The 26,450-nt window shown below is 48.6% G+C and overlaps 1 long non-coding RNA gene across 2 annotated transcripts in view; it reads right to left on the bottom strand.

The window, feature by feature from the left end:
* Nucleotides 1-26,450, bottom strand: part of LOC119976193 — a 48,584-nt gene that overhangs the window by 13,591 nt on the left and 8,543 nt on the right. For both annotated transcript variants that reach the window (XR_005462881.1, XR_005462882.1), the window contains exon 3: nucleotides 20,774-20,867. This is a non-coding gene — a long non-coding RNA (uncharacterized LOC119976193). The remainder of the gene's footprint in view (nucleotides 1-20,773; nucleotides 20,868-26,450) is intronic.

The raw sequence follows: 26,450 nt of genomic DNA, 5'->3' as shown, positions 1-26,450 counted from the left end.
TGACAAGAACTTCCCGCGGATTCTCTGTTTGAGCCGACACATAGCCGCAGAAACGGAGAATCCCACCCATGAGGCCATCTGATATGTGACCAGAGTCTGCTTATGGATCATTGCCAGTTACTGAGCAAAGACCATGGTTGACCATGAACCCTTTCTCCAAAACTGCCCAGCCCTGAAACAATGCTTCTTGGAGAGCCACATGGCCACATGTCAGGCAACAGCAGTGAGAGTGCTTCTGGAGGATTTCCAAAAAATGGTGCTATTTTTTCAGGATCATTATCTCAATGTCTGACACCTGAATTGTCTTGATCACCACTGATCAAGTAAGGACAGCCATATATAGGTTAGGGGTTTGACAACCCTGTCCAGTTTGACTAGGATTAGCTGTTCCATCTTGGCTTTCCCTTGACCTTTCAGGGACCACACACAGGCACTGTGAATTATTTTTTTCTGAGAGATGGATGGTTTTGTTGCAGAGCACATGAATTCATTTCATTTCAATTGCAAGGCTAGCTAGGTCGGAATAAAGTAGACTGGCTTAGGAAAACCACACACCAGTAATGTTAAATGATGTGCTTAGGAACATTCCATTTGGCAAGAATATATCGTTCACAGTGTGGAAAATCACAGAAAATGTAGCCAGCATTTTAAGGACTTTGAATTAACTGTAAATGAGTTCAGGGCAGTATGGTGGCGCAGTGGTTAGCACTGCTGCCTCACAGCGCTGGGGTCCCAGGTTCGATCCCAGCTCTGGGTCACTGTCCGTGTGGAGTTTGCACATTCTCCCCGTGTTTGCGTGGGTTTCGCCCCCATAACCCAAAGATGTGCAGGGTAGGTTGATTGGCCACGCTAAATTGCCCCTTAATTGGAAAAAATGAATTGGGTACTAAAAATCTGTAAATGAGCTCAACTCACTTAATTGCCTGAGATTGCGCAAGTACATGCTGACATTTTGATGCCAATGTTTCTTTTAGGATAGTAAGAAGTCTTACAACATCAGGTCTTTTTGGATAGTTGCCTCCAATCACACCCCTCCTCTCCAGTAGGCAATCACTCGCACTGGAATGTTACTTCATGAACATCAATAATCAATAGCACTTTGGGATCTAACTAAGAGGCCAGAGTTCTTGCATGAGGGATAACAAGTCAGTTTGTTGGTGGGGTGCGTCCCAGTTGGGTGAGTCTTATCCTTACTTGACATGTGCATATACATTGTCAAGTCGGGGTAATTGAAAAGTGACCAGCAGTGGAACCTTCTGCAATTCCACTTCATGCCACATCCCCCTCGACCCCCACAATCACTGACATGCTGAGGCGACAGCTGAGCTGTAACACCTATTGAGATCACTTAACTCAGCACAGCCAAGGCATTGAAACTTAGGCATTTTGCTATGTCTGGTTCTGCCGTGCACTCTGTTCAACAAGTGAGCGAATGGGTGGGGACGGGTGGTGATGGGGGAGGGGTGAGGGGAGGAGGAGGGGAAGGGATGTTGGGGCAAATCCTGATATTAGGTTTTCAGTGGAATTTTAACATTTCAGCAAAAATGTCACTGAAGTTTAGCTACAGGAGATGCTAGTGCTGGGGAGCCTTGCACAGGCCAGGAGTAAGGAAAATGCAACTCCAGCTTTCACCAAACAATCAACATGTTGGACTTTCCCCTGAGTTTGTGGCCTGCAGTGGTGACTGGACTGATTCTGCTTTCCATGAGTTTCAAATTTCCCGAGCAACAATGGAAGGTATTTTCTATCCTTGACTACAAATGCATTTCTGCTTTCATATTTGTCTTGCACTGGGTTCGATTCTTCCCATTTACTTTTTTATTGGCAAAAAGGTCTGCTATTTCCTCCAGGCAGCTGTTTATTGGTTTAGATCATAACCCCCCCCCCACCACCTGTTAAGCTTTGGGTGTCCTGCTGTTGCCTGAAGCCATCCAGCTGCTGCATATTGTCTTTTTCCAGCTCAGGAGACTTCTATATTTGTTAGCTTTAAACCTACTCCGCCACAGTTTCTGCTATCAGACGCATACCCTTACGTGCTAAAAAGTGAGGGAATTCGACAAGAGTGGGCTGTGATAGTGTGCCCAGCACATGAATTCCAATCCATCTCACATTGAAGTCTGTTCCTTCCATCAGTTCCAAAGGTTTTGTGAAATAAATTTGGATGAGTCCATAGTGGCGTTTGTGACCAGGTATGATGCTGGTTGAAGGGTGAGAAACAGCGCAGCGGGGAGGGGGGAGCATGGGGGTGAAAATCTTAATGTCTGAATTTCTTTGGATTTTCCATTGCGGTGCCGTCGAATTCTGGGCAATGGAATGCAGGAAAGTCCAGTCCACTGCATGGAGGCAACTAAATATAAATGCTGAAATGTAGAATTGTAAAGGTGCTGAGATTGTATTGAGGAGGCCATTGAGGATACTGCATACATTTCTGGTTAACATGATATAAGACTATTGTGTACAGAAGAGAGTCATAACTGGAATGATTCCAAATATAAGAGATGAACTACGAGGACGGATTAGAGAATATCAGTCTTAACAGCGAGGGAGAAAACAGATGGAGGGACCTCACTCAGGTCACTATGATATTAAACAATGGAAAAAGTAATTCTTGTATGAACTCTTTAATGCCGACTTATCAAATTCGTGTCTCTTGCTACTTTTTATGATGGCGTCGTCCCGTTTACTGTTTAGGGGCAGAGAAATGAGATTAAATATGTGAAGCATTTATATGATTGTTCACAGTAAATTTTCAGTGAAGGACAGGTGGACGCCAGTGAAAGGGAAACTTACGTCGGATAGCCATACTATGGATGTTCAATGCCTGCAGTAATCTGCCAGGCCGATTATTGGAGGTGCACGCTTTAGGAATGTTTAAGATATCATTACCACGGTGGAGCAGTGGTTAGCACTGCTGCCGCATGGCGCTGAGGACCTGGGTTCGATCCCGACCCCGCATCACTCTTTAGTGTGGAGTTTGCACATTCTCCCCGTGTCTGCCTGGGACTCACCACCCACAACCCAAAAGGATGTGCATGGTAGGTGGATTGTCCATGCTGAGGGCGGCATGGTAGCACAGTGGTTAGCACTGTTGCTTCACAGCGCCAGGGTCCCAGGTTCGATTCCTGGCTTGTCATGTGCGGAGTCTGCACATTTTCCCTGTGTCTGCGTGGGTTTCCTCCGGGATTTCCTCCCACAAGTCCCGAAAGACGTGCTTTTTAGGTGAATTGGACATTCTGAATTTTCCCTCTGCGTACTCGAACAGGCACTGGAATGTGGCGACTAGGGGCTTTTCACAGTAACTTCATTGCAGTGTTAATGTAAGCCTACTTCTGACAAAAAAGATTATTATTATTATTTTAAAAATGATGATAAATTGCCCCTTAATTGGGAAAATAAAAAAGAATAAAAGAGTGATCCTTTAAAATGACCCTGGGATATCACCAAATATCCCAGCAAACCCAAGGAAAAGTATCTGAAGTTATTCTACTCATATTCTGCACGGTGCTGTTTATCAATAGGTCGGGTTAGTCATTCTTCCAAAAAATGTTCCTTTTGTTCTATTCCGTGGATCAAATTCATGATGATGACATGTTCCCACCCACCAAATTCTCTCCATGTGTCGCAGACATTCCAACCCCACTATGTCATAAATTAAGAGATGAACCCTTAAAGATCACGAAATTTGGGATAAAAATCCCAAATTCCTTTTTTAAAACTAAGAACCAATATGGATTGAAAGTTGGCTTATAAACCACATTGAATTTGGCCTATTTAATCCCTAACAGATCAGAACTCTGTAAAAAATTATGGGAGAATTTAATGACTTCCCCCATGGCACGGGGCATTTACCCTGGCAGGGGTGGGTAGAGATCCCTATAGACGTCCTTCACGCCTTACCACCAATTGAGGCATTTAATGGGCAATTAATGCTCATTTAAGGGACGTAGCCTGCCATTGCTGGTAATGGCCCAGTTTTCCTGGATAAAATTAAGACAACTTTTACAAAGCTGAGAGATGAGCTTGCAAGGGATAGAGCTACCAGAAGAGAAAATTATGTCAAATCAGCAGGAGGCATTCAAAAGCCAAACTCTATGGGCAGAGTGTAGACATGTCCGCACATGGAAAAGGGAGGTCCTGCCATTTCTAGAGTCCCCTGATTATCCAGAAGCATATAGGGTAAGACAAAACAGAAAAGAAAGCTTCTGACAGTCACAAAAAGCATAATAGTGTGGAAATTCTAGGGGAGTATAGAAAGTACAGGCAGCACAATGGCACACTTCTGTCTCACAGCGCCAGGGTTTGATTCCGAACTTGGGTGACTGTCTGTATGGCGTTTATACGTTCTCCCCGTGTCTGGGTAGGTTTCCTGCAGGTGCACCGGTTTCCTTTCGCAATCCAGAGATGTGCAAGTTAATTGGATTGGACATGCTAAATTGCCATTTAGTATCCAACGGTTAGAGGGGGCTGCGGGGCAGTGGGCCTGGGTGATGCGCTCTTTCAGTGAGTGGGTGCAGACTCGATGGGCCGAATGGCCTTCTTCTGCACTGTCGGATTCCTCTGATTTGCGGAACTAAAAAAAGGAAATTAGGAAAGCAGAGAGAGAGCACGTAAAATAAGGTAAGATCAAAGAAAATCCTAACCTGTTTTACCAATACATTAAGAGCAAGCGAATAATAAAGGAAGAGGTAAAGCGTTTCAGAGATGTATTTGGTGACTTGTGGGTTGATTCAGAAGATGTGGGCATGGTCCCCAATGAGCACTTTGTCTTTTCCTTCACTAAGGAGAGGGATGATGCAGACATTCTAGTTGAAGAGGAGATGTGTGAAATATTAGATACAATAAGCATAATGAGCGAGGAAGTACTAAAGGGACTGGCATCCTGTTATGGACGCCTGGTCAGCTCTCAACAATAGCTAAGAGACTGGACCACCCAACCTGCACATCTTTGGACTGTGGGAGGAAACCGGAGCACCCGGAGGAAACCCACGCACACACGGGGAGGATGTGCAGACTCCACACAGACAGCGACCCAAGTCGAAATCGAACTTGGGACCCTGAAGCTGTGAAGCAATTGTGCTATCCACAATGCTACCGTGCTGCCCTTAAGAAGAAATTAAGAAGATTTGTTCGAGGATTGATAATATAAGAAATAGGGCTTGGTTATTTTATAAACAAACATTATTACAATTATGGAAAAGTAGACAATATTTAACCTTTTACTTCCACTCTAACACTAACATTTTACATGCTGTTTCTCACCCTTAACATACTAGTTCCCATTACACAACACTTTACATGACCATGCAGCTCTCATGCCAATTATACAGACAGGCTAAGGCAATGCTTGCATTTACAAAGCAATTTTTCTTCTGTTAGGGACAATTTTCAGAACCCTTTTCCAAAGCCGGCCTCTGTGACAGCTTTCATGACCTCTCTGCTCGATTTCCACAGCCTTCTCATGTAACTGTTCAAAGCAGCATTTCTCTCTCGTTATCTCGAAGCTCCACACACCCCCTCAAACAAAGGTTCTCCACTGAGATAACCAGACTTAAATCCATTGTCATTATTTGGGCTGTCTGATTTGCCACTCCTGTTTTACAAAAGAACAGAGCTATGCCATTCATATGCAACCAACCTTCCATTGACGGGCAAATAGGTCATCAGACTCTGTGAAGGGATAATGGCTGGTCTAACAAGGTTGTCCTGAATGGTAATGGATCTTGAGTGGATAATCCTGGCAGAACCAAGGCATCCTGTGAATATAATACCCACTAACAAGGTTAAGTCTGAATGGGACAAGGTAACTCAGGCTGTGGGCATATCCCTCTGATTCTGCTGAAACAGTCTCTTCCCTCAGACTGTTTAAGCCTTAGACTGCCTGATACATCTTGGACCCCATTTCTGGACTCAAGTTCTTAATATCTCCCTAACATGACAATCCTTGAAGAGCCAGATGGATTGTATGCCAGGCTGTTGAAGGACACCAGGAAGGAAATAGGATGATCTGAAAATAATTTTGCAATCCTCATTAGGTACAGGCCATGTCCATAAGACCATAAGACATAGGAGCGGAAGTAAGGCCATTCGGCCCATCGAGTCCACTCCACCATTCAATCATGGCTGATTTCAACTCCATTTACCCGCTCTCTCCCCATAGCCCTTAATTCCTCGAGAAATCAAGAATTTATCAATTTCTGTCTTAAAGACACTCAATGTCCCGGCCTCCACCGCCCTCTGTGGCAATGAATTCCACAGACCTACCACTCTCTGGCTGAAGAAATTTCTCCTCATCTCTGTTCTAAAGTGACTCCCTTTTATTCTAAGGCTGTGCCCCCGCGTCCTAGTCTCCCCTGCTAATGGAAACAACTTCCCTACGTCCATCCTATCCAAGCCATTCATTATGTTGTAAGTTTCTATTAGATCTCCCCTCAACCTCCTAAACTCCAATGAATATAATCCCACGATCCTCAGACGTTCATCGTATGTTAGGCCTACCATTCCTGGGATCATCCGTGTGAATCTCCGCTGGACCCACTCCAGTGCCAGTATGTCCTTCCTGAGGTGTGGGGCCCAAAATTGCTCACAGTATTCTAAATGGGGCCTAACTATTGCTTTATAAAGCCTCAGAAGTACATCCCTGCTTTTATATTCCAAGCCTCTTGAGATAAATGACACCATTACATTTGCTTTATTAATTACGGACTCAACCTGCAAGTTTACCTTTAGAGAATCCTGGACTAGGACTCCCAAGTCCCTTTGCACTTTAGCATTATGAATTTTGTCACCGTTTAGAAAATAGTCCATGCCTCTATTCTTTTTTCCAAAGTGCAAGACCTCGCACTTGCCCACGTTGAATTTCATCAGCCACTTCTTGGACCATTCTCCTAAACTGTCTAAATCTTTCTGCAGCCTCCCCACCTCCTCAATACTACCTGCCCCTCCACCTATGTCCCAGAGGTTTGGAGGTCTGCGAATGCTGCACCATTATTCAAAAAGAGGGTTAGGCCAGAAAATGAAAGTCCTGTCTGCCTGACATTGGTGGTGGGAAAATTATTGGAAACAATTGTGAGAGACAGGGTCAACTATCGCCAAAGGCTCAGGGATAGTCAGCATAATTTTGTTAGGGGAAGATAGAATTTTTGAGGCAGTATCAAGGAGGATTGATGATGGTTGTGCAGTGGATGTTGTCTACACGGATTTCAGTAAAATATTTGACAACATCCCACATGGTAGACTGGTCAGAAAAGTGAGATATCACAGGATCCAGTGGAATGTGACTTGTTGGATCTAAAATTGGCTCAGTGAGGAGAAACAATGGTGTGGTGAATGTATTCACCATAATGCATGCATGATACTGTAACTTGTGACCTATGACCTGGAAGTGGTGTTATGAACTGCTTCCAGGTACTGTAACCCCGGTATGGCTCCGCCTCTGGCTCTGCCACACCAGGGCCATATATCAGCTGGCCTCTTGTGGGCGGCATTCTTTCTGTACTACTGACTCTGGCTCGGCAAGTTCATGACAAATAAAACCTACTGTTCACTTTCTCTCTCTGCCTCACTATGAATTGAAGGTATATCAAAAGGACAATGGTCAATGCATTTATTTGCAACTAGAAAACAGTTTCCAATTGTGTTCCACAAGGCTTAGTGTTGTTGCCCTTGTTGGTTGTATTGCTTAATGATTTAGATTTGAAGTGGGAGGCATAATTGGAAATTTACAGATGACACAGAAATTAGCTGTATAGTTCATAATGAAAAGGATAGCTGTTTTGGTAGACCATAAGGAGTCCAAACACAGTTGAACAAAACACAATTTCTATTGTAACTTGAAGGAATTTACAATATACATCAGATCCCAGTTGGGTCTGTGTTCGGTTGTATCCTTGGCCAACTTTATATGAACATGATCAATCTCGTTCTCCCGCCTCCTTAGTGGAGCTCCTATACAACGGTCTCATGGGGATGGGGATTGCTCTCACTCCATAAGCCTTGTATGGGATATAACATCCCTCCCCTTAAAGTATGAAGATTCCTCTGACAACTGTGGAGTAGGAAGGTGTCAGACTCTCCCCACGACTGGTTGCGTGTCATACACTGGATCTGACAGCGCATATCTGAATGGTGAGCACAGCTTCTGATTGGAGGGTCGTGGTGGAACTATTGTCTGAGGCTGCTGCACTACTTGCTCCCCATCGGAGACCTCCGACTCCTGAATTTCCATGTCGGAATCCGTATCTATGATGTCTCATATTTCGGTGCCTTGACCCTCTTTGGGGTAATATATTAGCCTCTTCGGACATCGTATTTTGTTTAATGGGTGCTTTCCTCTCCCAAGGAAAATTATGTAGAACTGGCCATCTGGCACGCATATGATGGAGGTGCTTTTTCGTGATTTGACCTTGTGCCTGCAGTTGATAAGATACCGGTTCTGTCTGCTGGACAAATATCCTGGAGATCCACCAGGTGCTGTCAGCAAAATTTCTATCATATATTGCATCACCTGGTATGAATAGGCTGGGTGTTTTTTGTCGAATAGGACAATGCCCTTTCATGTCCTGCTTGTGATGTATTTTTGGGCCTATAACAGGGAAAATCATACTAAGACGGGTTCTAAGCCTCCGGCCCATGAGGAATTCACCTGATGCTACCCCAGTTGCAGCGTGTAGAGTGGTCCTATAGCAGAACAAGAACCTGCTCAGTACTGTGTCCAGAGACTGTAAAGTCCTCTTTTTGATTCCATGTTTGAACATTAGTACTGCCCTTTCCTCCAATCCTTTTAGGCCTGGTGATACGGGGCCGCTCGAACGTGCCCCACTCCGTTAGCCTTCAGGAATCCCGAGAACTTTTCACTTGCGAAAAGTGTTCCAATATCGGTATCTAACACCTCAGGAATTCCGTGTGTACAGAAGGAATTTTTCAATGATTGCCCTAGAAATGGGTGCCGGCATCCTATGGACATCAAACAACGTAGAATGGGCATCAATCAAGAGCAGGAACATTGGCCCTTGAAATGGGCCAGCGTAATCGCCGTGTAAACATGCCCAAGGCAGCAGGGTAGCATGGTGGTTAGCATAAATGCTTCACAGCTCCAGGGTCCCAGGTTCGATTCCCGGCTGGGTCACTGTCTGTGTGGAGTCTGCACGTCCTCCCCCTGTGTGCGTGGGTTTCCTCCGGGTGCTCCGGTTTCCTCCCACAGTCCAAAGATGTGCGGGTTAGGTGGATTGGCCATGCTAAATTGCCCGTAGTGTCCTAATAAAAGTAAGGTTAAGGGGGGGTTGTTGGTTTACGGGTATAGGGTGGATACGTGGGTTTGAGTAGGGTGATCATGGCTCGGCACAACATTGAGGGCCGAAGGGCCTGTTCTGTGCTGTACTGTTCTATGTTCTATGTCTCCACAGCCATTCCCAAGGATCTGCATCCATTCACGGACTTGGGACACTGAAACGTGTACCAAGTTCATAAAATTGAGACTGTCCACTACCTCACCTGTACTGGAAGGAGAGGTTATCTATTCAGCAAAGGTAATCGATTTATTGCATTTACAGTTGTTCTCTGTGTGCCGGGACGATGCTCAAATGAGTATTTGGAGGTGGCCAGCTGGAGGGCTGTATGCTGGATCCTGGCGGACAGAGTGAGTAGTGGCTTGTGGTCCACGATGATCGTGAAACATCGACCATACACAAATTGGTGGAACTTTTTCACGGCAAAGGTCCTGCCTGCCCTTCTTTCTCAATTTGCATATAATTGCACTTGGCTGCGGCCAGTATCTGGGAGGCGAATGCGATTGGCCTTTCCCTGCCATCTTCCATGCGATGTGATAAAATGGTGCCAATACCGCACGGCGACCGTTCACATGCGACAAATGGCTATTTGGAGGTATCATAATGCGTCAGTGCGCCAGAAGAAGTAAATTGTTTTTTTACCTGTGTGAATGTCTCTTCCTGATCCTTTCTCCAGGCCCATTCCTGGTTCTTTTTCCGGAGGCAATGTAGAGGGGCTAATATTGCCGTGAGGCCTGGGATATATTTGCCATAATAGTTCACCAATCCCAGAAAAGCTCTGTGGTGTTTTCAAGGGTAGGAGGTCTACTGAATGGCTCGTATCTTCTCTGCAACCGGATGCAACCCTTCCCGGTCTACTCGGTGGCCCAGGTACCTCATGTCCCTCGCGTGAAAGATGCACTTCTCTTTCCGCAGGCGGACACCTGTCTCTGAGAACCGATGGAGCATCTTGTCCAAGTTACATAAATCCCTGTAATCAACACGCCATCTAGATATACTGCCACTTGCAATAATCCTCGTAGTGTGTTTTCCAGCACCCTCTGGAATATGGCACAGGCTGATGACACTCCGAAGGGTATTCATACAAACTCTATGCGTATTTATCATGACGTTCTTATGGGAGGCAGGGTCAAATTCTTTTTTTTAACATAAATTTAGAATACCCAATTATTTTTTCAGTTAAGGGGCAATTTAGTGTGGCCAATCCGCCTAGCCTGCACATCTTTTGGGTTATGGGGGTGTGACCCACGCAAACATGGGGAGAATGTGCAAACTCCGCATGAATAGTGACCTGGGGCCGGGATCGAACCCGGGTCATCAGCGCTGTGAGGCAGCTGTGCTAACCACTGCAGCACTGTGCTGTACGGCAGCATCCAATTCTAACTGCAAATACGCATGGCTCATATCGAACTTGGCAAATGAGTGACCGCTGGTCAGTTTTGCATGTAGGTCTTCGATTCGGAGCATTGGTAACGATCCAATTGGTTAACCATGTTAACCGTCAATTAAGTCCTCACACAATCTGGCCTTCTTATCTGGTTTGAGAACCGGAACAAATCGGCAAAACGTACAGGCCTGATCATCCCAAGTCCTTCGAGCCGGCTAAGTTCGATCTCGACCTTTAACAAGGTGTAAGGGATAGGAGAGCTCTGTGCGTTTGAGTCAACCTGGATTTTCACCATGGCCTCTTTTATTTTTCCCAGACCGGGCTGAAATACATCGGGATATTTTCTGAGTATTTCATACAGGCCCCAGGATCCTATCTGGAATATCTTCTGCCAGTCCAAATGTAGGCCTTTCAGCCAATCAATCGCGGCCTAGTTGGCTGGGTCCATGACCTTTGACAATGTTTACCAGAAGACATGTCGACTGTTGTCTGTAAACCACCGGGGTCATAGTGGCCCCTGCAATGGCCAACGATTCACTGGTATATGTTGCTGATCTTCCATCTGTGTCCTCAGATCCAATTTAGGGGCTGGTTTAGCTCACTGGGCTAAATCGCTGGCTTTTAAAGCAGACCAAGCAGGCCAGCAGCACGGTTCGATTCCCGTACCAGCCTTCCCGGACAGGTGGTGACTAGGGGCTTTTCGCAGTAACTTCATTGAAGCCTACTCGTGACAATAAGCAATTTTCATTTCATTTCATTTTCATTTCATTTCATTTCATTTCAATTTCTGCATCCCTGACTTCATCCTATCAAACGTCTGCTTCCCGCAGTTCCTGTGTCGAGCTCCATATCTAATGGATGCCAAATAGCTTGCACAGATATATTAATAGGACCCACTCGGGGGCCACAACACAATTCAGCTGCATACATTCCTCCTCTTCTGGTTCATCCAGGTGGAAGGTGCAAGCCCGAGGTTGGCGCCTGCCTCAACTGGGGTGCTTGGATCTCCAGTTGACCTACAATTTATATTCCCTTCGAGCCCTTTGTCCACATTTCCCACAACGTCCTGACTCTATAGATTCTGGGGAGGTAACTCGGTCTTTAACCAGCGGACCTGACTGACCCTGAAGGTGCTTGGTCCTGGGAGGTGTATTGGTCCTGAGAGGGGGGTGCACTCGCCGGTAGGAGGCGCATCCTAAGGTGTTTACCTCCATCCCCTGGATTCCCTGCACTCTTCTCAGTGCTTTCGCACAAAAGCGCAATTTGCGCAGCCTGCTGTAGGTCTAGCGATAATTCGGCTACTAACGTCCGCTGAGTAGCCACATTGTTTACGCCACAGACCAAAATATCATGCAGCATTTCTTAAAGACAAGGTAGTCTTTCACAAAATTTGCTACCATACATCGCCTTGCCACAGATTTCTGGGTCCCAGAAGGTCTTGGATTGAAGTCTTGTCCCACTAGGGTTACCAACTGTTAAAAGGTTTTAGTGTCCGGAGCTTTTAATCACTCCATAAGTATGTGCACCACGGGCAGTCAGCAATATTGCCGTCTGTCCCTCATTCTCCGTGATATTGTTCATCCGGAAAAGGTACCGCATGCATTCAGTGTACAGTGTCCAAACCTCTAAGCTAACGTCGAATACGTCCAACCTTCCAAACAGAGGCATTTTGAAAGAAAGAAAATTTCCAACTTTAATCCAGAAGAATAATGGAGGTGGTTTACCCAATGGTGCAGCAGCATTGACAGGAATCCAGGTTTATCCTCATCGCCAGTTTTGTAGACCACAAGGAGTCCAAACGAGTTCAGTAAAAAATAATTTTGGTTTATTGTAACTTAAAGGTATTTAAAATATATGCCAGATCCCAGCCAGATCTGTCTGTCGGATCCATCCTTGGCTAACTTTATATAGAACTCAACATGATCAATCTCGGCTCCCCACCTCCTTAGTGGGGCAGCTCATATTCAGCGAGATCCATGGGGATGTCAATTGCTCCCATCCTGGATGGGATTCTCCGTCAGTCGATGCCGGAATTGTGGCTGATGCTGATTTCAAGCCGGTCCTGGCATTGGCCAGGCTGGCTGGGTCTTGATGGGGCGTGGCACTATCAGCGCAGTTGGGAAAAGGGGAGGGGGTGATGGGGGTAACCAGTGAATGGCCATGGATGACCCCCCCGCGAGACCGGATTGTCCAGGCATGGGCCGCCATTGCAAGTCAGCCATCTTGCTGCGATTGACCACCCACTGTGGCCCCTGGTCATACAGAATGCCACCGGCAGTATGGGTGCCCCCAGCCCACCACTTCCCACACCCCAGCCCCCGCTATACCACCCCCCAAACTGGCTGCCACCCGGCGACAGAGCATCACGCGGCCCACCCAACGGCAACAGAGAACCGCCAGATGAGTGCAGTGGAGCATATCACTGGCAAGGGCAGCACAAGCCTGGTGGCAGGGATGGGTGCCAGGGCCAGAGGCCCCCAAGGTGCTGGGCACTGACGTGACCAGGAGAGAGGGAGGAAGGGGAGGGCAGCATAGCACAATAGGTCCCTGTCTGTGCGGAGTCTGCATGTTCTCCCCATGTCTGCGTGGGTTTCCTCCGGGTACTCCGGTTTCCTCCCACACTCCAAAGATGTGCAGGTTAGGCGGATTGACCGTGTTAAATTGCCCTTAATGTCCAAAAAAGTTAGGAGGGATTACTGAGTTACGGGGATAGGGTGGAAGTGAGGGCTTAGGTGGGTCGGTGCAGACTCGATGGGCGAATAACCTCCTTCTGCATTGTATGCTCTATGTTCTATGATATGCATGGACAGGGTCCGCAGTGCCAACCTGGGGCAACCATGTTGGACATGGTTGGGCACAAGGGTACACACCATGCTAAAATGTTGGCCTTTCACCCACTGCAGACAATGGATATTGGAATACAACCAGCAATGGTGGCCTTCTTCCCAGTCACCACAGCCCTGGGGGATACACTGAGGCTGTACGAGATGGAGTCTGTCCCAGAAGAACAGGAGGCAGTCAGTGAGGATGGAGAGCTGGCCGTCCAACAGAACGAGGAGGGAGTGTAACCGGATCGCCGCCTGAGGCCTCATATGTACTGGCAGCGCTTGTCATTCGAGGACCTGCCGGACCGGGGGAGGCGAGGGAGGATCCAGGGAAGCACTATCTGGCAGGTCGGGTATGGTGCGACCGCTGCAGGTCGTCACTGTGCGCGTGCATGGCCATGGACCCTGCCATTCTCCAGCCATTTGTGGTGTGGGAGCTAGGGGCTTTACTTGGGGCTGCTGTTAGGTCCTGGGATTGGTGGAGGGTTCAGCGCCGATTTTGGCGTCATAAAACGCCACAGTCCCCACGCTGGCGTCGGCTCTTAGCTGCAAAATCAGAGAATCCAGCCCCCTATCAATGGTTAGGTTGAGTGGGCAGGGAAGTGGCAAATAGAATTAGATCTAGAAATTGAGAGGTAATGCATTTGGGGATTACAAACCCAGCAAGTAGATATTTAATAAACAGGTAGGTATTGAGAGTGGTCGAGGAAGTGAGAGACTTTGGAGTGCATGTCCACGGATCCTTGAAGGTGGCTGGACAGGTGGACAAAGGTGATCAAGAAAGCTTATGGAATGCTTTCTTTATTGTGTGAGGTATTGAATACAAAAGCAGGGATGTAATGATGTAACTGTGTAAAATGCTGGCGTTCTGGTCACCATGTTACAGCAAGTATATAACTGATCTGTGGAGAGTACAAGGAGATTTACAAAAGTGTTGCCAGGGCTTGAAAATTGCAACTGTGAGGAGAGATTGGGAAGGGAGGGTTGTTTTCCTTCGAACAGAGAAGGGGTACAAAACATGAGGGGCCTAGATAGGGTAGAGAGGAAAGCCTTCTTTCCCCCAGCTGAGGGGTCAATTACCAGGGGGCATAGATTTAAGGTGATTGGTAGGAGGATTAGAGGTGACATGAGGAAAACATTTATCACTCAGAGGGTGCTGAGCATCTGGAATCCACTGCCTAAGTTTGTGTTTGAGGCTGAAGTTTTCAACTCATTTAAAAGGTACCTGGATCTGAAGTGCTGCAACCTGCAATGGACCAAGTGCTGCAAGGTGGAATTAAAAATCAGCAGCTAGTTTCATTCTTTTGGTCGGCGCAGACGCGATGGGCTGAATGGCCCCTTTCTGCACCGTAACTTTCCTCTGGTTCTGAAACAGCTGTGAGGTGTCAATACTTACTGACGTATGGACTTCCGGTGGCGGCGATGTCCGAGTGAGCCGCACATTCGGTGGGCTCTCACTCCGGCGGGACTGAACAGCTGTTTCCCCGCGATAGCGGGACCACGGAGGCGGCAGAAAGGCTGCCGGGAACAGAAGAGGAGAGCGGGCTGCAGAAAATGAAAGTGTGGGAGGCCAGCAGGTGAGGAAGAAAGAGAGAGAGACGGAGGCAAGGAGGAAGCTGACCTGCAGGGTAAGATGGCGGACCCACGGACCTTCCTTCCTCCAGGACAAAGGGAAAAAAAAGTTTGGAGTTGCTGAGGAGGGACAGCTTGGACCCACTTCAGATGCCCAGGAGGGGGTAAAAATTTAAGGTGCTGGGCAAAGGAAAGCGGCAGCGAAGGCGCTGAGGAGCGGGCTGCGGCATATGGAACAGCGGGATTCCAGAAGGCAGAAGAAGAAGGAGAAAAAGGGACAGAGACAAGGACCTGAAGAAAATTACCTGGGACCTAAGATGGCGGACACACGGACCCCGGACTCAGCAATCCAGTTGGCGCTGGATAACATGCTCCAGGTAATGAAGTCCAGTTTTGAAGCGCTGAAGCGGGACAGCTTGGACCCAATCCAGAAAGCGGTGGATCAGCTGAACCAGAGGATGGACGCCCAGGATGTGAAAGTTAAGGAGCTGGGAGAGGCGGTGGAGGAGCAGGCGGATGCGCAAACGGTTGCAGCGGTAGAAGTGGACGGCCTGAAAGAGCGGCAGAGAAGACTGCTGGACAGAGTGGAGGAGCTGGAGAATAGAATCCGCAGGAACAATCTGAGGATGGTCGGCCTCCCGGAGGGGGCGGAGGGAGCTGATGCTGCAGCGTTTGTAGCAGACCTGCTGAAGCAGCTGATGGGAGCCGAAGCCTTTCCACGACCGTTGGAGCTGGAGGGGGCACACAGAGTGCAGGCAAGGCAGGGGCGGCCGGGCGGACCCCCCCGCCCGATGGTGATTAGGTTCCACAGGTTCGTGGACAAGGAGCGGGTGCTGCAGTGGGCAAAGAGCGCCAGGAGCAGCACGTGGAACAACAGTGTTCTCCGCATTTATCAGGATCTAAGCCAGGAGGTGGCTCGGCGGCGAGCAGCCTTTAAGAATGTCAAGGAGGTGCTGTTCAAGAAGCACGTGAAGTTTGGTCTGCTGTTCCCAGCCCGGTTATGGGTCACGCACCAGGGTCAACACCACTACTTCTCCGAGCCCGAAGAAGCGATGGATTTTGTGAGGGACCTGGGGCTGGTCCCGAAAGGAGGCCCCAAGGACGCGAGTTAGGGCCCGAGGATTTCTGTGGGAAGGAACGCCGAATGTGCCTGGACCGCTGCTCAACGGTTTGCTGGGCCAAAGGGGCCAAGCGGAACATTTGAGACTCTTTCCTTTGTTCATGGACATTTATGTGCTTTTTCTCTTTTTTCTGTGGTTTTTTTTCCCTTTTTATGGGGGTTTTTTTTTTATTTTTTTTTATATTTTTATTTTTATTTTTTCCTGTTTGGGCTTTTTGTGCAGCTCGTGGAAGACACTGGAACTGGCTTGCCCCAGTGGGTGGGGAGGAGGGCGGGGAACAAGGGGAATGGGACAGGAAGGCGCCGGAGTGTTGAGTCACCGGGCTAGCAGATTGGCTAGTCAAGGAAGTCAGATGGGGGGGGAAGTAACAGCCAGTAGATGGCGGGGGTGGGGGTATCGGGGGATGGGGTTAGGGGAGGGGGGGGTTGTTCTGCTGACGGGAGAGGGACTTGAAATAGGCACTGGAAAGGAGGTCGAGGGTGGAGGCAGCCGAAGGGCGGGCCAGGAATGGCGCGACGCACGGGTCAGGGGCCGGCCCGAGAAAGGCTATGGCTGACCGGCGGGGTGGGGGGGGTGGGATGTGCCCCCCGACCAGGCTGATCACCTGGAACGTCAAGGGACTGAATGGGCCGGTTAAGAGGGCGCGGGTGTTCGCGCACTTGCGGGCCCTGAGGGCGGACGTAATTATGTTGCAGGAGACACATCTGAAAGTGTCAGACCAGACCAGGCTAAGGAAGGGCTGGATTAGCCAGGTCTTCCACTCGGACTTGGACTCGAAGTCCAGAGGGGTGGCAATCATGATCAACAAGCGCGTGCAATTTGAGGCAGAGGGCATATCTGCAGACAGGGGGGGCAGATACCTGATGGTACGGGGCAGACTGGAGGGGAGAAGGGTGGTGCTGGTGAATATATATGCCCCGAACTGGGATGATGTGGACTTTATTAAAAGAGTGCTGGGGAAGATCCCGGACTTGGATTCTCGCAAGCTAATAATGGGAGGGGACTTTAACATGGTCCTTGACCCGACTTTGGATCGGTCGGGTCCCAGAACGGGGAGACTCTCAGCAATGGCAAGGGAGCTGAAAGGGTTTATGGGGCAAATGGGGGCAGTGGACCCCTGGAGAGAGGGACAGCCAACAGGAAGGGGCTACTCGTTTTACTCGCACGTCCATAAAGTATATTCCAGGATAGATTTCTTTGTAATAAGCAGGGACTGTATGGGGGAGGTAAAGAACACGGAATACTCAGCAATTACCATTTCAGACCATGCCCCGCATTGGGTGGACCTGCAGTTCGGGGGAGCGAGTTATCAACGCCCGCAATGGAGGCTAGATGTGGGACTGCTGTCGGAGGAGGGGATCTGCGAGAGGCTTCGGAAATGTATAAAAAATTACCTGCAGGTGAATGACACTGGGGAGGTCTCAGCGGCGACCGTGTGGGAGGCGCTAAAGGCAGTAGTTCGGGGGGAGCTGATTTCAATTGGGGCCCACAAAGCCAAGGCAGACCGGGCAGAGATGGATAGATTGGTCAGGGAAATGGGCCGGATAGATGAAGAGCACGCGGAGTCCCCGGGGGAGGTTTTACTCAGGGAAAGGCGGAGGCTACAGGCGGAACTGGGGGCACTATCCACGAGCAGGGCCGTGGAACAGCTTAGGAAGGCGAGGGGAGTGGTGTACGAGTATGGGGAAAAGGCTAGCAGGCTGTTAGCGCAGCAACTCAGGAGGAGGGAGGCGGCCAGGGAAATAGGTAGAGTGAGGGATGAGGGGGGGCGCAAAGTGGAGGATCCGGCAGAATTGAATAGGGTATTCCGGGACTTCTATCGTAAGCTGTATACTTCGGAGCCGCCGGAAGAACCGGAGGGGATGAAAAGGTTTCTGGACGGGTTAACATTCCCAACAGTTGGGGGGGGGCAAGTGGAAGAGCTGGGCGCCCCGATTAGAGTAGAGGAGGTATTGGGGGGCCTAAAGGCCATGCAATCGGGGAAGTCCCCGGGGCCGGATGGATACCCAGTAGAGTTTTATAGGAAGTTCTCTGAGCTGGTGGGCCCGGTCTTGGCGAGGGTTTTCAATGAGGCAAGGGACAGAGGGACCCTGCCGCCGACAATGTCACAAGCCACCATATCTCTGATATTGAAGCGGGGTAAAGACCCGGAGGTGTGCGGGTCCTACAGGCCAATCTCCCTGATTAATGTAGACGCCAAGCTCCTGGCAAAGGTACTGGCGGGGAGAATGGAGGACTGTGTACCGGAGGTGATTGGGGAGGATCAAACTGGGTTCGTTAAAGGTCGGCAGCTGGCGGCCAATCTGAGGAGATTGCTCAACGTGATAATGATGCCCCCGGCGGGTAGAGATGTGGAGGTAGTGGTGGCAATGGACGCCGAGAAGGCCTTTGACCGGGTAGAGTGGGACTATCTATGGGAGGTGCTCGGACGGTTTGGGTTCGGGGAGGGATTGGTGGATTGGATCAAATTATTATATCAGGCCCCGAGGGCCAGCGTCAGGACTAACAGAGAAGTGTCGGAGTACTTTAGGTTGTACCGAGGGACCAGGCAGGGCTGCCCGCTCTCCCCGCTGCTGTTTGCGCTGGCCATAGAGCCGCTGGCGATGGCGCTGAGAGCCGCAGAGGGTTGGAAGGGGATGGTGAGGGGCGGGGTTGAACACAGGGTTTCTCTTTATGCAGACGACCTGCTCCTGTACGTGTCGGACCCAGTGGCCGGGATGGGAACTATACTGGGAATGCTGAGGGAGTTCGGCCAGTTCTCAGGATACAAATTAAATACGGTCAAGAGTGAAATGTTTGTGGTCCAGGCAAGGGGCCAGGAGAATAGATTGAGAGGGCTACCGTTTAGGCTGGTTGAGGAAAATTTCCGGTATTTGGGAATCCAGGTGGCACGAGACTGGGGCAGGCTGCATAAGTTAAATTTGGCCAGGGTGGTGGAGCAAATGAAGGGAGAGTTTCGGAGATGGGATGCACTCCCGCTGTCGCTGGCAGGGAGGGTGCAGACTGTAAAGATGACAATCCTCCCTCGATTTTTGTTTATTTTTCAGTGCCTCCCGATCTTTATCCCACAGTCTTTCTTCAAAAGAGTTAACGGGCTGATCATGAGCTTTGTCTGGGCGGGAAGGTCTCCGCGGGTAAAGAAGGCGATGTTGGAGAGGAACCGCAGCGAGGGAGGGCTGGCTTTGCCGAGTCTGGTCAATTATTACTGGGCGGCCAACATCGCTATGATAAGGAAGTGGATGGTGGGTACGGGGTCTATTTGGGAGCGGGTGGAGGCGGCTTCGTGCAGGGGCTCCAGTTTGGAAGCCCTGGTCACGGCTCCTCTACCGCTGCCGCCGGCCAAGTACACCACCAGCCCGGTAGTGGTGGCGACCCTGCGGATATGGGGCCAGTGGAGGAGGCATGTGGGGGAGATGGGGGCGTCTGTCTGGGCGCCAATCTGCGACAACCATCGGTTTGCCCCCGGCAGTATGGATGGGGGGTTCCGAGTATGGCGGCGAGCAGGGGCGGGAAGGGTGGGTGATATGTTCCTGGAAGGGAGCTTCGCGAGTTTGAGGAGCTTGGAGGAGAAATTTGGGGTGGTAAGGGGAAATGATTTTAGATACCTACAGTTGCGGGACTTTGTTCGTAGACAGGTCCCATCTTTCCCGCGCCTCCCGCCAATGGGGATCCTAGACAGAATAGTCTCTGGGAGGGATGGAGGGGAGGGTAGAGTCTCGGGTATTTATAAGGTGCTCATGAGGGAGGAAGGGTCCCAGACAGAGGAACTGAAACTTAAATGGGAGGAGGAGCTAGGCGGGGAAATGGAGGATGGGCTGTGGGCAGAGGCCCTGAGTAGGGTAAACTCGACCGCGACATGTGCTAGGCTCGGGCTGATCCAATTTAAGGTCGTTCACCGGGCCCATATGACGGTGGCTCGGATGAGCAAATTTTTCGGGATAGAGGACAAATGCGCTAGGTGTGCGGGAGGACCAGCGAACCATGTTCACATGTTTTGGGCATGCCCTGAGCTGAGGGGGTACTGGGAGGGATTTGCGGGGGTCATGTCCCAGGTGCTAAAAACAAGGGTGGTGATGAGCCCAGGGGTGGCAATTTTTGGGGTTTCGGAAGACCCGGGCGTCCAGGGGGAGAAAGAGGCCGATGTGCTGGCCTTTGCTTCCCTGATAGCCCGGCGACGAATACTATTGGCGTGGAGGGACTCAAAGCCCCCGAAGACGGAGTGGTGGCTAGCGGACATGTCGAGTTTCCTGGGGATGGAAAAAATCAAGTTCGCCTTGAGGGGTTCTGTGCAGGGGTTCACCCGGAGGTGGCAACCATTTATTGACTTCTTTGCGGGAGAGTGAGCGTCAGCAGGGGGGGGGGGGGGGGGGGGGGGGGGTTAGAGTAGAGTAGGAGGGAAAATATGGCGGGTAGTACCGATGGGAGGGGAGCGGGCTTGTGCAATATGTTACGGTGGAAGTATTGAAAGAACGTGGATGTTTGCACATTTTTGCCTTTTTTGCTTCCTTTCTGATGATGTCTGTAACTGTTTATAAAGCCAAAAACTACCTCAATAAAATTGTTTATTAAAAAAAAAATACTTACTGACGTATTTCTCTCTCATATTTCTGGCTCCTTTCATAGCCACAGCGTTTCCTCCTTGCTTTGATTGGTCAGCTCCAGGAATCCCATGGACCTACTGTTAAATTGCAAAAACAATGTTAATATCACTCAAATGAAACAATTGATATGTTGAAATTGGCGCTCCCCCTCTCCTGAGGTAGATATGTGCACGCAGCCTGACACTCTGGAGTTCATATATGAATGTAATCAGTCGGAACCAGCATTTTTCCAGGAGTCCCAAACATCCCCCTCCCCCCAACCCATGCAACCCCCCTCCCGACATTGACACTGAAACCCAGGAACGCACCCATGCTAAAAGTCACCCCTTCATTTCATTCATAAGATGAAAAAGATTGGAAATGTTCTGGAACTGATATTCCACAGAAGACCGGGCTCATCCAAGTGATATCCAAACAGGAAATATTTGACAATGCCATGACCCAGTCTTTGCTTGACGAGATCAACCCTTAAACCAAGATAAACTTCTGCCAATATTACGCATAAGCAATGCAGTCGGAACTACCGACAAGAAGCCCTCCAATAAAGCAAGAAACAATGCTCCATTTCACGTGGAAATAATACAAAATGTTACTTTCCAGCTGCACAGAGTGGAGAACTTAAAATGTGTTTTCTCCAATGTTTCCCATTTTGAAAAGACATCACACAGGTCAGTGTCAGGGGGATCCTTGTCAGGTTACTAGCAGGTTAGGCAGCAATTATGCTTAAGGGACAGATATGCTAAAGTACTTATGAATTTGAGGGTGAGTGCAGACAAGAATGGAGTTTATGCAGCACAGAGCGTGAATTCTGCAATATGATAAGAGATTTGAACGAAACCCCGTGCCATTAATAAGAAAACTCCCTCTGCAACAGTAATGCTATGAACATACGGATGTCTGAATTAGGAGCAGGGGTGAGTCACTGAGCCTTTGAGCCTGACAGGCCATTTCCTGTGACCATGGCTGATCTGATTCTGGCCTCCACTTTCCTGTCTACCCCTGCACCCTTTGTCTCCCTTGTCAATCTAGAATCTATCTATCGGTGTTAAAAATATTCAATGACCCCTGACACCATTGGTCTCTGGGGAAGAGAGTTCCACAGGCTAATGACCTTCTGAGAGAAAAAGGTTCCCTTCCTCTGCCTTAAATGGGAAACCCCTTATTTTTAATCTGTGTGCCACCCCACCCCAGTTCCAGTATCTCCCACAAGGGAGACATCCTCCCGGCATCCACCCTGTCAAGCTCTCTCAGGATCTTACATGTTTCAACAAAATCGCCGCTCAATCTTCTGAGCTCCAATTGATACAGCTTCCTCATAAAATGACAGTGGTTAGCACTGCTGCCTCACAGGTCCAGGGACCCGAGTTCAATTCCGGCCGCGGGTAACTGTCTGTGTGAAGTTTGCACTTTTTCCCCGTGTCTGCGTGGGTTTCCTACGGGTGCTCCGGTTTCCTCCCACAGTCCAAAGATGTGCAGGTTAGGTGGATTAGCCATGCTAAATTGCCCCTTAGTGTCCAAAAGGTTAGGTGGGGTTACTGGGTTACGGGGATAGGGGGGAGATGTGGGCTTAAGTAGGGTGCTCTTTCCAAGGGCCCTGTTCAGATTCGATGGGCCGAATGGCCTCCTTCTGCGCTGTAAATTCTGATTCTATGATTCTATGAAAATAAACCCAGGATATTCTCAGAAATCAGTAAAATGAAGCTTCTCTGAAATGCTTCTAATGCAATGTTATGCTTTCTTAATAAGGAGACCAAATCTGTGTGCAATACTCCAGAAAATAGCAAATTACTGTGGATGGTGGAATCTGAAACAAAAACAGAAAATACTGGACAATCACAGCAGGTCTGACAGCATCGGTTGAGAAAAAAACCTGGGTTTGACAGAGTCACCCGGACTCGAAATGTCAGCTCCCTTCTCTCTCCACAGATGCTGTCAGACCTGCTGAGATTGTCCAGTACTTTCTGTTCTTGACATCATACTCCAGATGTGATGTCATCCATGACCTGTTCAACTGTAGCAAAACATCCCTACTTTTATATTCCATTCACCTTGCCATAAGTAGCAACATTCCATTTGCCTTCTTAGTCACTCGTTGTACCTGTATACTAAGTCCTTGTGATTCATGTACCGAGACAGTCAGATCCCTCTGCACCTCAGAGTTCTGCAATCGTTCTTCATTTATATAATATGCTGCTTTTCAATTCTTTGTGCCAAGGAGGATATGTTCACATTTTCCCACATTATCGTCCATCCAACAAATTTTTGCCCATTCTCGTAACCCATCTACATTGCCTTGGCTTGGATTTTCACTGAGTCAAGTTGACTTAGGGGCTCTTTAAAAATGGGCGGGTCTCAATTCTGGGATTCCCAACCCTTTCCCGGGATGTCTGATTTTTTGGGAGAGCCTATAAAGGATACAGGCTGGTTCCCATCAAAAGCCTGCATCTGGCACTCTCGACCTGGCTGGCTCCATTGCGGAGCTAGTCAGGTCCTAGACCTCTGCAATTTTCATGCAGTTATTGGACCAGGTTTGAAAAGAGTCATGGTGCACGGCCACTCAGAGTTGTGAACCCTATCCTACAGCAGGGGATTAAAGTTTAAAAGTTGACCTTTTCTTCCAGGGGATGCAACCATGTCCCGGTAAGTCTCTTCCCATCAGGCTGGATCTGTGCCCTTCCACGACAATCAAGGACAGATTAGCCTCCTGCCCTTTGTATGCCGCTGGAGTGTTGGTGATTCTGAGGATCTTCAAAGGTTCCCCTCTGTACATGGAGAGTTTGGCTGTAGTACTGTTCAAACTTAAAAGCTGAGTTCCAGCATGAAAATATTGGAAAATCTGTTTTCCCACTATGGTCACCGAAGCCCTGGTGTCAACTTCCATTTTTAGGGGTTTGCCAATTACCCTAAAGGCTTTTTCATTTGGGGTCATCTGATTCAATTGGACTGCGTTCAACCAATACATTCCATGCTCTTCTTCAGATCTCTTCTCCTCAATGCTCATGGCTCTGTGGACTGCTGCTGCTGCTATATATTTCTTTCTGCATGGCACACTTTGCCTAGCCTGTGGTTGCATTGGAAACACACAAACTCCCGAACATGACAGGTCTCCTGGGGATTTCTCCCCTGCAATGATTTAAAAATAAAAATTTAGAGTACCCAATTCATTTTTTCCACTTAAGGGGCTAAATTGCATGGCCAATCCACATACCCTGCACATCTTTGAGTTGTGGGGGGCGAAACCCACACCAACACGGGGAGAATGTGCAAACTCCACATGGACAGTGACCCAGGGTCGGGATCAAACCTGCGACCTCGGCGCCATGAGGCAGCAGTGCTAACCACTGCACCATCGTGCTGCCCTTCTCAATGATAGCAGTCCACCTCTGTCTTGGGTTGATGCCCTGACTTCTACCCGGTCCTTTGATGCCAGTCCAAACCCAAGGAATGTGTCCGGTTCTCCGCTGTGCCTGTTGATCCTGCCGCGCACCTTGCCAGCAAACCGCCCCATACTTGGTTGAACTTCCTTCAGCCACACTTTGAAGGTCAGTGGAGCCTTTTTCAGCAAACTCTGTCGCCTGAGCTATCTCTATCGCTTTTTCCAATGTTAAAGTGGTTTCAACCAGGAGCGACTTCTGGATATTAAGGTTGTGGATGTCACAATCCAGCTGAATACGCAACAAGTCACTAAGAGCGGTCCATGTTTAAGGATAATCAAAGGTCTTGGATTGAAATGTCCTTTCACTATCTGGTCAAAAGTCTTTGAGTCGGGTGCCTCCAGGCACATGAGGTTTTAATTAAATTTTACATTTGGGGCCCGCAAACTGTCAGAAATATCACCTTCTGCTTGTCCTCGCCTTCTTTATTTCTTTACTATTTGAACTGCTCCTTCCTTCCCTCCTCAATTCACAATGACTGTCGGCTGCGTTCAAAATTTTGACCTCGTCACCAATGTGTTGGCTCAAGATATACACTGGAGGCTTCCAGCAGTTAACAAAGGGGTTTATTGGTGAAAGGCAGATAAATAACAGACACAGAACATAATATAACAGATCTTAACACTTTGACTTAACACTGCCTGAGATCCTGCTCCCAGGGCCCCACACAAACTCCCTACTGGACGAGATTTGTGCGCTCCCAAGTGATTGACCCTGCGGTTCCACACATTCTTCGGTGTAATCAGCATTACCGGCACTCTAGACATGGGAATGGCCACCATAATAAGTCATACATAATTGATCTGGTGCTTTTAAAAGCCCCAGATGCCATCATATTCAGCTGACATCAAAGGAACTAGAGAAAGATACAGGTTCAAGACTAGGACAGAGGAAGCCTGGGGGGCTTGGTGTATGAGAGAAAGGAGAGAATGCTGCAAAGGCAGCTGAACTGATGGCTCAATATTAATGAAGAAGTGGGCAGCACGGTGGCCCAGTGGTTAGCACTGCTGCCTCACGGCACAGAGAGCCCGGGTTCGATCCCGGTCTGTGTGGAGTTTGCACATTGATTAATTGATTGAAAATATTGTCGCATGTACCGAAGTACAGTGAAAAGTATTTTTCTGCGGCCAAGGGAATGTACACAGTACGTACCTAGTAGACAAAAGAATAATCAACAGAGTATATTGACAAATGGTGCATCAACAAATAGTGATTGGTTACAGTGCAGAAAAAGGGTCAAACAAGAGCAGCATAGGGTGTCGTGAATAGTGATCTTACAGGGAACAGATCAGTCCAAGGGAGAGTCATTGTGGAATCTAGTAGCTGTGGGGAAGAAACTATTCCTATGTCTGGATGTGCGGGCCTTCAGACTTCTGTATCCTCTGCCTGGTGGCTCTGGAAAAGCCTTGGTGGCCTTGGTGTGAGAGGTCTCTGACAATGCTGTCTGCCTTTCTGAGGCAGCGGGAGGTGTTTACAGAATCAATGGGAGGATGGCAAGCTTGTGTGATGCGTTGGGCTGAGTTCAGCACACCCTGCAGTTTCTTGCGATCCTGGGCCGAGCAGTTGCCACACCAAGCTGTGATGCAGCCGGGTAGGATGCTCTCTATCGCACATTCTCCCTGGTTCGCCCCCACAACCCAAAACGTGAGCAGGGTAGATGGATTGGTCATGCTAAATAGCCCATTAATTGGAAAAAAATAATAATTGAGTATTCTAAATTTATTTTTAAAAATATTAATGAAGAAGTCCATGAGCTCCTCAAACTGTTCAAGGTTATTGTGGAGGTGACATGGAAGCGGGAGGTGGCATTGAGGAGATAGTTGGTAATGAAATTCTCTTAGTGGAATGAGATATTTTATTTTCCTCTGAACAGGTATGGACTGGGCCTTGGTTTAATAGCTCATTCAGAAGATAACAGCTTTGGCACAGGACTAGCTGGGTTCTGTGCTGATACGTTCAGTAGGGATCACAGGATCATTTTCTGCATGTTGAGTTGCTACACTAGTGGGACTGAACTCTGATTTGGTTTGCTTATCATGCTGGATTTGGAAAATGGTGTGCTCGCACATGTTCCAAAATTATGCAGCTTACATGAACTATTACTCCATTAAATGTCTGAACCAACAATTCTCGGAAACCTGCCCCATTCTCTGTGCTTTATTATATACTACTAACCCAAACCAACACATGTTAATGAACAGCACAAAACTGAATCGGCTGTTTTTT

This window comes from Scyliorhinus canicula, chromosome 13, assembly GCF_902713615.1.
Source record: "Scyliorhinus canicula chromosome 13, sScyCan1.1, whole genome shotgun sequence".
Taxonomy (NCBI): domain Eukaryota; kingdom Metazoa; phylum Chordata; class Chondrichthyes; order Carcharhiniformes; family Scyliorhinidae; genus Scyliorhinus; species Scyliorhinus canicula.
This window is presented reverse-complemented; position numbering and strand designations above follow the sequence as displayed.